Source organism: Hakea prostrata, chromosome 1 (genome assembly GCF_041222555.1).
Source record: "Hakea prostrata isolate BN-2017 chromosome 1, UWA_Hpros_2, whole genome shotgun sequence".
NCBI classification, from domain to species: domain Eukaryota; kingdom Viridiplantae; phylum Streptophyta; class Magnoliopsida; order Proteales; family Proteaceae; genus Hakea; species Hakea prostrata.
The window spans coordinates 54,809,088-54,821,611 of record NC_142600.1 but is presented as its reverse complement, the minus strand read 5'-3'; positions in this window follow the sequence as shown (position 1 = coordinate 54,821,611).

Sequence of the window (12,524 nt, the reverse complement as noted above, 5' to 3'; positions counted from 1 at the left end):
TAATGCTAATCGATACGCAACAGGTCCAACCTTTTCCAAAATCTCGGAAGGTCCAATGAAACGAGGGCTAAGCTTTCCCTTAACATTGAATCTCATCACACCCTTCATTGGTGAAACCTTCAGAAAGACCTTCTCTCCATCTTGAAATTCCAAATCGGTCCTTCTCTTATCAGCATAAGATATTTTTCTTGACTGGGCAGACTTAATCCTTTCTCTTATCATATCTACCATAGCACTCGTAGCTTCAATCATTTCAGGACCTAAGACTTTTCTTTCAACTGTCTCAGTCCAAGACAAAGGTGTCCTACAAGTACTGCCATACAAAGCCTTGAATGGAGCCATGCCTATTGTTGCTTGATAACTGTTGTTATAGGCAAACTCAACCAAAGCTAGGTGTTCATCCCAATTACCACCCATATCCACCACACAAGATCCGAGCATGTCTTCCAATGTCCGAATTGTCCGCTCGGATTGTCCATCGGATCGTGGATGATGAGCTGTACTCAAGTTCAATTGGGTTCCCAAGGCCTTCTCGCAAACTATTCCAAAACCTTGAGGTGAACCTAGGATCACGATCGGAAACAATACTCAATGGCACACCATGCAGACGAACCACATTATCCACGTAAAGCCTTGCTAGCTTATCCGCAGTATGAGTGATCTTCATAGGAATGAAGTGGGCTGATTTGGTCAACCTATCAACAATCACCCACACAGTGTCATTGCCTTTACTTGTCCGAGGCAAGCTAGTCACAAAGTCCATAGAGATATCCTCCCACTTCCAACTAGGAATAGGAAGAGGTTGAAGTAATCCATATGGGGGTTGTCGAACGGCTTTCACACGTTGGCAAGTCTCACACTTGGCAACAAAATCATCAACATCAGCCTTCAGACCAATCCACCAAAAATGTTCCTTCAAGTCCTTGTACATCTTGGTGCTTCCGGGTGTATAGTAAAGACTGATCGGTGTGCTTCCTTCAATATTTCTTTCTTAACTTCTTCGTTTGCAGGCACGCACAGTCTTCCTCTAAACAATAAAGCACCATCCATGGATATACCAAAGTCGGGGTCCGACTCAGGATTCGAAGAAATCTTCTAAACTTTGATCAAAAGCTCTTGATCGGAACTCTGCAGAGCAACAATCTTATCTCTAAGACCAGATCTTGCCGTCATGGCGTAAAGAATAAAATCAGAATTCTCAGGGACAATTTCCAAATCAAAACTCTCAATAGAAGACCACAATGGTAAACTCAAAGCATTCAAATCCAAAGTCTTCTTCTGGTTCTTCCTACTAAGAGCATCAACAACAACGTTTGCTTTCCCAGGGTGATACTGAATATCACAATCATAATCGGAGACTAGTTCCAACCATCTCCTTTGTCTCATGTTCAACTCCTTTTGGGTAAAGAAGTATTTCAAACTCTTATGATCCGTGAAAATGGCAATCTTCTCACCGTAGAGGTAATGTCTCCAAATCTTCAAAGCAAAGACAACAGCGGCAAGTTCTAGATCGTGAGTGGGGTAATTCCGCTCATAATCTTTCAATTGCCGAGAAGCATAGGCTACGACCTTGCCATGTTGCATCAGTACGCAACCCAATCCAATCTTTGACGCATCGGTATATACTGTCATACCACCGGAACTATCAGGTATAGTCAAAACCGGGGCACTTGTCAATCTATCTTTCAACTCTTGGAAATTCTTCTCACAAAGGCGTCGGACCAAACAAACTTTTCTTCTTTTTCCTGGTCAACTTAGTCATAGGAGCAGCCAACCGAGAAAAATTCTCAATAAACCTTCTGTAGTAACCCGCCAATCCAAGAAAACTTCTTATTTCCGTTACCGACTTCGGTCTTTCCCAATCAGCCACAGCTTGAACCTTTTCAGGATCGACACGAATACCTTCGGCTGAAACCACATGACCAAGGAATACTACTCTCTTAAGCCAGAAATCACACTTGCTAAACTTAGCGAACAACTTCTTTTCTCGCAACCTTTGCAAAGTGAAACTTAGATGACTCGCATGCTCTTCTTCGCTCTTCAAGTAGATCAAGATGTCATCAATGAAAACAATCACAAACTTATCGAGCACATCGTGAAATACTCGGTTCATGAGGTCCATGAACACCGCAGGAGCATTGGTCAATCCGAAGGGCATGACTCTAAACTCGTAGTGACCATACCGCGTTCGGAAAGCTGTCTTGAAGATATCACTAGACTTCACTTTCAATTGGTGATATCCGGATCTTAAGTCAATCTTTGAGAACACAACTGCACCCTTCAACTGATCGAAGAGATCATCAATTCCGGGCAGCGGGTATCTATTCTTGATAGTCGACTTATTCAACTCACGGTAGTCGATGCACAAGCGCATACTACCGTCTTTCTTCTTGACAAACAAGACCGGAGCTCCCCAAGGTGACACACTAGGTTGTACAAAACCTCTATCAATGAGCTCATTCAACTGATTTTGCAACTCTTTCAACTCTGTAGGAGCCATCCTATACGGAGCTTTAGATACCGGAGCGGCACCAGGGACGAGATCAATAGAAAACTCGACATCCCTGTCTGGAGGCACTCCAGATAGATCATCAGGGAAGACATCAACAAAGTCACAGACAACCCTGACTTCATCGATTCTTTTCTCCACTTTACCCTTGCCTTCAGATGAAGCATCATCCACTAGGGCATAGACTTGCATCAGTGCGGACAGCACCTTCTTACAAACCCTTCTCTTTTCCCCCTGAAATTCTAAGACCAGACTTCCACAAATATGGAACTGAATTTTCTTTGAGGAACAAAGGAACACAGCTTTGTGGGCTGTTAACCAATCAATTCCCAAAATAATATCGAAGTCCTTCATATCAAGAATTACAAAATTGGCTTCCAAGTTCTTCTCACCAATCAACACAGGACATTTAGATAACCCCTTATTTAGTTTTACAACAGGACCAGTAGGTGTACTAATCAATAAACAACTAGACAACTTCTCAGGGATTAAGTTAGTCTTCTTGATGAATGCAGATGACATGAACGAATGAGATGCACCCGTATCAAATAAGACAAATGCGGAAATAGAAGCAACTAACAATGTACCCGTAATCACTTCATGGCTTGGATCCCGCTCAAAGACCTGGAAATACTGAAAACTCTACCGAGAGGGAGGAGCAGGAGCACTCTTCACCACCGGAGCAGGCTGTCTGGGCGAGCCGCTTCGGGACAGCACGAGCGAAATGACCAGCTTGCTTGCAGAGAAGCAAACAGGATTGCCTGGATCCAACAGGGGTGGCTGCAACAGAGGGCTTCCGAACAAAAGGCCTAGCACTTGCACTTGCTGGTGGTCGGTTTCCGCCATCTTGTCTAAACCGGCCGGGCTGCTGAAAACCCGAGTTCGACCTACACTCTTAGGCTGAAAGGTAGGAGTGGGGTAGGGTGTAGGTCTCACAAAACGCCGATCATTACGATCCACCAAACTAGAGTTCCTTGGCTGCCGGGGCTTTTGCACACGTGCACTTCCCTTCTCTCGTTTCTTCCAATTTCTTCGAGTTCTCGCACCACTTGAGCATAGCTAACTATAGGCTGGACCGTTAGGTAAGCTTTAATGGCAGTGGCGCAGTCCTTTGAAGAACTTCTTCGCTTTGGCGAGGTCAACCTTCGGAGAATCTGGAGCAAAGAAATGAAGCTCCTCGAACTTCGTTGGTACTCCAACACGGACAGAGATCCTTGTGTAAGAACCATGAACTCAGCTTCCTTCGCATCTTTCACCGCCTCGGGAAAGTAATTCATACAAAAAGCCTCTTTGAACAACTCCCAAGTTACAACTCCCGCATGCAAACCTTCCAAAACAAAGCCGAGTGGAGATCCACCATGCATCAACTTCTTGTTGCAACTTCTGTTCAAAAACAAAATCTTCTCGAGCTTCCGAGCATTGCAGATGTCGGAAAGCCTTCTCCAACTCACGAAGCCACTTGTTAGGAAACAAGGGGTCCTTGGTAACTCCAGTGAAAGTGGGTACTTGCATCTTCGGAAAACTCTCCATCAAAGCGAGTATGAGGAGTTCCAGCTAAACCTCCCGCATTCAGGACTGCGGCATGAGGATTCACATTAGCACCAGCTCGAGTCTCATTATGCGAGTCATGAAACCCACCAACATCTCGGTTGAACCGAGCCGCTTTGTCTGCATCATATTGCCCATAATATTGGCAATATCTCGGAAACTTCCAACATTCGGGGCACCAGGTATCTCATGGGTACCCTGATCGACATTAGGTATCTCACCACCTCCATGAGGGATTTCACCACCTCCCTGAGGTATTTCACCACCTCCTTGACCACTGGATTCACCACGCCCACTTCTCAGAGTAACCATTCTGCAAAACTAAGAACATCAAAATACCGAATTTCGAAGTTTCAACATAAACCACAAGTCCAAATGATTTGAAAACTTAAATCATGCTCAAATATATCCATATAGTCATCAAACAATAATCCATAAGGCAAAAATCACATTTTCCAAAAATTCAACAGCAAATGAGCTCTCTGTGACCATTGGTCGAGTGATTGGTCGATCGACCCATCGACCAATGAGTCGACCAATGCAGACTGAATGCGAAAATTCGCATTATAAGCCTCATTTCCACATTCCAACTTCATTCTATCTTCTTCCAAAGGTGAGAGAGCTCTAGAGAAAGTCTCCAACGGTTCTCACAAGTGTTCTTGAGGTGTTTTGGTGCTTCAACAACAACACAACAACACACAATCATCACAAACAAGGTAAATCTCTCATTCTTTCTTCCATTTTCATCTTCTCATGCTTGCATTTCAATCAAAACCATGCTTTCCTTGTATCCAATGCTAGAAATCATGCTTAGGAATGCTTAGAAACATATTCCCTAGGTTTTAAACACAATACCATGCATAGACAACAAGTTCTAACATATTGGTGTTCATCTCGCAACGTTTTCATACCGAAATCGTTATCTTTAGAAAAATTTCGTTTTCTCTCAAACCGCTTGAAATTTTCGCACGAGATCAAATGCTACATGCTCAAGATGATATTGTAGATAGGTCCATAAAATTTGATTAAACCAATTTCAACTTTTCAAAAATCCAATTTTGACCTAAATTGCAAAATCCCCAAATTCCTTCTTGCTGAATTTTTCGCTTTAATCCAAGTTTTCGATCGATTTTCTTCAAACAAACTTCATAGACATGAAATTCCAAGTATTGTGCACATTCTAGTATGTTCAAATCAAATTTCCCCCAAATTTGAAATTTTCCAAAAAATTACGAAAATACCCTTTTGGCTCAAATCTTAAGGTAGCACTAACTGGAATTGTCTCTTGTCTCTTTCACAGATACACTATGCAGAGGGGAGGGCGAGGACGAGGTAGAGGTCGTGGTCGCATTGTAGGGGCACTTAGGGGCAGAGGTCAGGTTCCTGTACGAGGCCTACTTTAGTTACTGCAATATCGAGATGGGACATCTACTTCACCTACGCCAGCTCAGAGTCTTTAGGATTCGGCAGAGATTCAACACGTTGCAGTGGACTCATCTCTTCACCGAGGATCTGCCGGTATACCCGGAGCTAGTGAGGTTGTTCTTCAAACAACCTTACCTACACGAGGAGGAGGCTCGAGGTCAAGGACATCCACTTAGACTTGTCCTAAGGAGCAGGGTCTTCCGGACTCAGATTCGCTTCTCCACCCGAGCACCGGGCTGAGATCTTGCGGGTTCCTTACTATCCACAAGCAGTGTGTGTGGATACTGCAGGAGCAGATCTGGACAGCCATCTGATGCCGTACGAGCTTCACGAGATATGCTCCACGCTATGGGATAGTCGTCGATGCTTCACTCCGTGGACTAGCGGACGGATGACGGATTCTGCACGGATTATCGGTCGCATAGTCGGCCGAAACATTATGCCGAAGGCCGGACATCACCATCGGGTCACGGTGATGGAGGCCTTAGTCATCTACCGCATCTACATGGGCTTCGAGATCGATCTCTCCTACATCATTCAGCAGGTCATGCCTGGACCCGGTTCTCGCGGCCTAGCATGCGGAACCTTTGCTATGGGAGGCTACCGACCTTGATCTTCGGGCATTTCGGGGTGAGTTTCGAGGACACACCGGTGGACACCGGTTCACGGGGATACTCAATCGGGACTCGGACCATTTGTCGGATGAGACTGCAGCAGGTCCGAGAGATCTCTTGGTCCGGAGGGTGAGGATGATGAGGAGTCGGAGGATGAGGATCAGGAGTCGGAGGATGGAGGAGAGGATATCGGTCCCGATAGTGATGATCAGGCCGGAGATGATACAGATATGCACGAGGCTGAGCCGGTGCATCACGAGTTTCCTTCATCACACTTCGAGGCGGGTGGCCCTTCACATGCGGTTCCGGAGACTTCAGATCTTGGGGCACAGATGAGATCGATGACTTCCATGCTAGAGAGGATGGAGGTCGGACAGAGCAGATGTACGAGAGGATGGAGTCACGACGGGATAGGATAGAGCATCGGGTGACTCAGCTAGCGGAGGAGTTCAGAGCATACCGAGATCAGAGAAGATCACCTAGATAGACTGTACCCTAGGATTTTCATTTATGCATTTCAGATGTAATCATTGTAAAAACTTTCGAAATTAATGAAGTTCATTTTGTTTCACTTAATTATTGTATATTATGCACCTTTCTTTTCTTTGCATTAGTGACATTTGTTTAAGTATAATTATGGTATGTTATTCGAAAATGTTCTGTTATGCTTCATAGGTTTAGTTTCTAATCCAAGTGTTCTATTATTCATTTCTAAGAGTAGAAGAGTCATTTCAGATCAATGACTCAAGAATGTTCAGTTATTGTCTTTTGTGGTTAGGATTTCCTCGAACCTTGGGCTCTGATACCAATCTGTCACATCCTCCCAGCCGGTACCCTATCTGGCATACCTGATATTGTGATCCACAGCCCGAAGATCAGGTATCGAGTAATCAACCTACCACATAAACAATAACATAATCATGAACAATAACAATAAAAGTGCGGAAGATAAACCATAGATCCAAATAAGGAAAGAATGAATCATATATAAATCAGAGTACTAGATATAATCAGAGTGTCTAAAACAGATAAGTAAAGTGAGGCAAAATCCCACTCTACAACCAGCGGAAAAGTAGTTCTAAAAGAGAATAAGCAAGACAAAATCTAATCCCAGTAGCAAGTACAATGGGTAACTAAATTGTTCTCCACTTTATAGACAACATCCCTATAAGTATAAATCTCATAAATGGCACAAGGGCGCTTCCACTCAATGGTCGGACTAAGCATCGTACGAAGCATAACCACTCGCGGGATCTTCAGTGTAATTGTTGTAACCGCAATCACCTTCCTGGAGATATGCCTCTTCGCCTTGCGCTTCTTCATAGGGACCGTCATAATATTCAAGACACAGAATAGTCTAACAAACATTGTACAATAAAGGAATGAGTTTCAAAGAAACTCAGTAAGGCAGTTAAATCCATAATAACATAAATGGCAGGATTTCAGAACAAACATGAATGCAATATGGTATGAGACAAGCAATGAATGTATGAATCTAACTCTATATATGCTGGTCTCTATTGGCAGACATGCTTTAAGTCATAGCACCATACTTCTTTAGGAAGGTCTCAATCACTCATCATCAGTTGGTAATGGGTCCGGCATCCCTCGGGACATTCCATGGCTGGGGGTTAAGTCACCACTCTCTCACATCACCATTGGTCTAAGTACCGGCGCATGTCAGGGTAAAGCCTAGCCAAATGCAAGTCTTCTACTTAGTTACATCAAGTCAGATCCAGATACGTCCATTCCTCGTCCCTGACAATCCTTTTCGGTATCCTTCACACTAGAGTCCTCATAGTCCCTGACTACGGACTCATCAACCCTATTGATCATCCACATATGGTAAACGGGAAGCTCTCACGTCCTCTCACGGGTTGGTTACCGGTCTTAAGCGCCCGTGAGCCCAAGTCTAACCATATGCAACCCTACCAATAAATGGCCCCCACAATGTGATTCCTGTCCTCTCACGGGTTGGTTACCGGTCTTGAGCGCCCATGAATCCCCATTGCTATCACGGGTCGTTCGGTCTCAATACCCCTCCGATTAGGGTCTGACATAACAGGACATCCTAGCCAAACACTACTAGACAATCCTAGATATGTCATCCAACAGTTTAGGAAGGTGTCCATAGGGCATCTCCGGAAACATCCCATAATATTCCCGTAGTAGTCCAAGGACAGAAGTGTCAAAAGGACACCTCTCCTTTCCAAACCATACTTAAGCATACACATGCATCAATTCATATCATCACATATATGGTAACTTCATATATGGAAAGAAATCAATAATTACAATCACTTTGTATATAATTGGTAAGTAAATCATACATGAGTCAATTCAATATGATTAAGTAATGCTACTGATATCAAGACAGTACCACAGTAGTATAACATTATAAGAATCTAATTAAAAAAATAAATTAACAAGATTCAAATATAGAAACTAAGATATGCAATTTATGTTGTTAAAGAAGTCACCATCCTTACCTTTTATAATTAGCAAAGGAATCCTAAGAAATCAAGTAAGATCTTGGCAAACTTTAGAAGAAGGTCCTAAACAAGTGTATACAACATATTAGGAAAGATCCCTAACAGAAAAGATACCAAAACATCCAACACAGACCAATTCTGGAGTTGCTGTACTCATTGGTCGAGTGGATTGGTCGACTGGTCCAGTCGACCAATCAGTCGACCAATGCAGACAGTAGCCTAAAAAAAACAGAGTTTTAAGATATAAATCCGAATTTGGTGGTTCAAAAGGGTACTAATCAAGGGGTAAACCACATTAGTAGTATCCTAACATAAAGGGGACCTCAAAACACTAATCCAATCAAGCCATCAAGATCCAAATTAGGAAACAAAAAGTTACCATAATTAGATCAACCATGGATCTTGAAGAATTCAAGATAGAAATCAAAGACAAGAACAATAGGAGAATGGATCATTGCTTCAAGTAAAGGTATCATGAAAAGCATACTTAGATCTTCAACGAAATAGGCTTAAAAGCATAAATCTAAATAAGGAAACAAAACCTACCATATATGTAACTACCATGATTCATGAAGAAAACATGGTATGGTAGAAGAGGAACAACTAAAGATTATAAGATCATGGATCATGAAAAGAAAACACAGCAATTGACTACTAACATGATCAATATAGAAGATCCAAGGAGATCAGAATTCGAATCAGAAGTTAAACAAAGACTAGATCATGGTTTGATCATGATTCCTTCAAAAGCTTGCAATGATCATGGTTAAGATCATTGTTTTAGCCATTAATCCTTATGATGATCATGAGAGACAAGTCCAGAGATGATTGCAACAGAGAATGCAGCATCTCCTCTACTGTCTCAACTCAAAAAGGAAAGAAAAACAGAGATGGAGGAGAAGAAGAGAGTGTAGACATACCTTTGATGCAAAAGGAAGAGTTTTGACGAAGATCCGTCAAGAAAATCACCAAGGATGCAAGGGAGATGACTTGCAGAGGTCTTTGGTTCGTTCCAAAGAGTTTGGAGGCAGCAAATACGAAGTAGACTCGAGATTGGACTTAAATAGAGAAAGCAAGACCTAATTGCCAAAGACAGCACTCATTGGTCGAGTGGATTGGTCGACTGGTCCAGTCGACCAATCAGTCGACCAATGCAGACAGCAATTCCAAAACAGGGAATTGAAGACCCAGATCAAATCCAATCCTAAAGGGGTTTTGCACACATAACAAGTGACTTACCTAATAGGTAGAAATGCCTTCAAACCATGATAGAGAGCACTCCAAGTCCATCAACTAATCCGATCTTCATCAAGATTCAGTTTCCATAAATAGAACTTCATCATCAACTCTCATGGATTCAAAGCCAGACACCAAGTCCTCCACTGGGATGGCCCAAAGCTGACTTCTTACTTTACTTCGGGTCACTGGACCTACAAATAACAAGGTTTCCAGGTCAAGGTTTGGGCTGGGTTTTACATTCACTATGCCTAGAGGAGGGCGGCGAGCTGATAGGGGTCGAGGACATGTTCCACGGTCGGAGGTTACAGACGAGGATCACTTCACCACTCCTATGGCCGAGTTTTTATATGTGTACTACTTCGATGACATACCGATCGAGCATGAACAGTTGGTTGTCTTTGATGACCTAGAGGCATTCTGCATACGAGAGAGGCTGGAGGCTATGGATTGGTTACACTTGCACATCACGGCATATCCTGTCTACTCAGATCTCGTCAGGTACTTCTATAGTAACCTGACTTACCGCATCGAGGATGACCCACGAGATGGTTCTAGGATGGTCATGGACTCTATGGTTGGGGGCAACGAGATAAGTTTCACTACTAGGACACTGGCTCGCATCTTGGATGTTCCGATTGTACGGGATTCCCGTTGGCACAGACATCACTGAGGCTCTTCTTCCACACGAGTCACACGAGGTATACATGACTCTATGGGATGACATTGACTGTTATATGCCCCGGAGTGGCACTACAATGCGTCCTTCAGCCTGGGTTATCGCTTGAATCGTCGGGCGAAACATTATTCCGAAGGCAGGGCACCACAGCAAGGTGTCAACGATGGAGGCATTGGTCATCGACAGCATGTACACTGGAGTATGTATGAAATAGATAATGTATGTATGCATCTAAACTCCATGTATGCTGGTCTCTATTGGCAGACATGCTTTAAGTCATAGCACCATACTTCTTTGGGTAGGTCACGCATACGGCTCCAGTTGGTAGTGGGTCCTTCATCCCTCGGGACAATCCATGGCTGGGGGTTAAGTCACCGCGCTCTCACATCACCATTTGGTCTAAGTACTATGTCAGGGTAAAGCCTAGCCCAATGCAAGTCATCTACTCAGTTACATCAACTGAGGTCCAGATACTTTCATTCCTCACCCCGGGTGATCCTTTCCAGTATCCTTTCTACTAGAGTCCTAATAGTCCCGGACTACGGACTCATCAACCCTATTGGTTATCCACATATGGTAAACGGGAAGCACTCATGTCCTCTCACGGGTTTGTTACCAGTCTTGAGCGCCCATGAGCCCAAGTCTAGCCATATGCAACCCTCCAATAAATGGCCCCCACAATATGATTCTCGTCCTCTCATGAGTTGTTTACCGGTCTTGAGCGCCCGTGAATCCCATTGCTACCACGGGTCGTTTGGTCTCAATACCCTTCTGATTCGGGTCTGATATAATAGGGACATCCTAGCCAAACACTGCTAGACAGCCCTAGGTATGACAACCAATGATTCGGGAAAGTGTCGATGGGCATCTTCGTAGAACATCGCATACTATTCCCTCCGATGTCCAAGGACAGAAGTGTCCAAAGGACACTTCCCAATCCCAAACCATACTTAATCAAACACATTCTCAGATCAGTCATGACATACACAACCAACAATTCATCATATAAAAGAGAATGTAAAAGCATAATCCGATCAAGTAGTAATAAACATTTCATATAAGCTTGAATAATGAAAAGAATACATAAACAAGTGCTACTGCACTTACAGTAGTATATCAAAAGTATAAAGTACAAGAACAGTAAACAAACTCATAGTTTCATAAAGTAGAAACCAGAGAATATGCGATCTATGTTATTATGAAATAACTGTCCTTACCTTGATTATTGCCGAAGATAATCCAAAGATCAAAGAGAGGGACACCAAACTTGGCAAATAAACCCCTAACAATCATAAATATAACATTAGGAAAGATGCCTAAAAGATCAGAGATCAAACGAATCAAACTGAGCAAAAATTGAAGCTACTGCCTGCATTGGTCGAGTGCCTTGGTCTACTGACCCAGTCGACCAATCAAGTCAGTACGGAATTGTAGAATTTAGATTGGCCATAACTTCTTCGTTAGAAGTCGGATTGATCCGAAATTTGAAGGGGACTTCCTAGGTAGTATTAGAATCATATGGGAAGATAAAATCATCAAGTCATGGTCAAAATATGGTTTCTTGATTTGACCCAAGAAACTAGGGTTTCAACCTTTATGGCACCCATAAAAAGGTTATGATGACGGAATGAAAGGGAATGATTGCTATCAAGAAAATAACACGAAATCATCGAAAATCTAGTTTAGATTAATAGAAACATTGTCCATGAGCATTCCCTCACATGGGAGGTTACCAAAGGTTTCCAGATAGATCATACAAGGGTTAGGGTTTCAAGAAATTAATCAGGCAAGGGTTAAGATCATGACGATGATCATAGATCTCAAAAAAATGAAGGAGATCACGAAGGGAAGGTTGCAAGAATGCAGCATCTTCTTCCTGATCTCAGTCAAGAACAAGATCGAAGAAAGAATAATTAAAAATTCAGAAGAGATACTAACCTTGAATTCTAAGATCAGAGATGAGAGGCTTCGGATCTGCAGAGGAGTCTTCAAAATCACCAGAGAGAGTTTCGGAGAGGTCT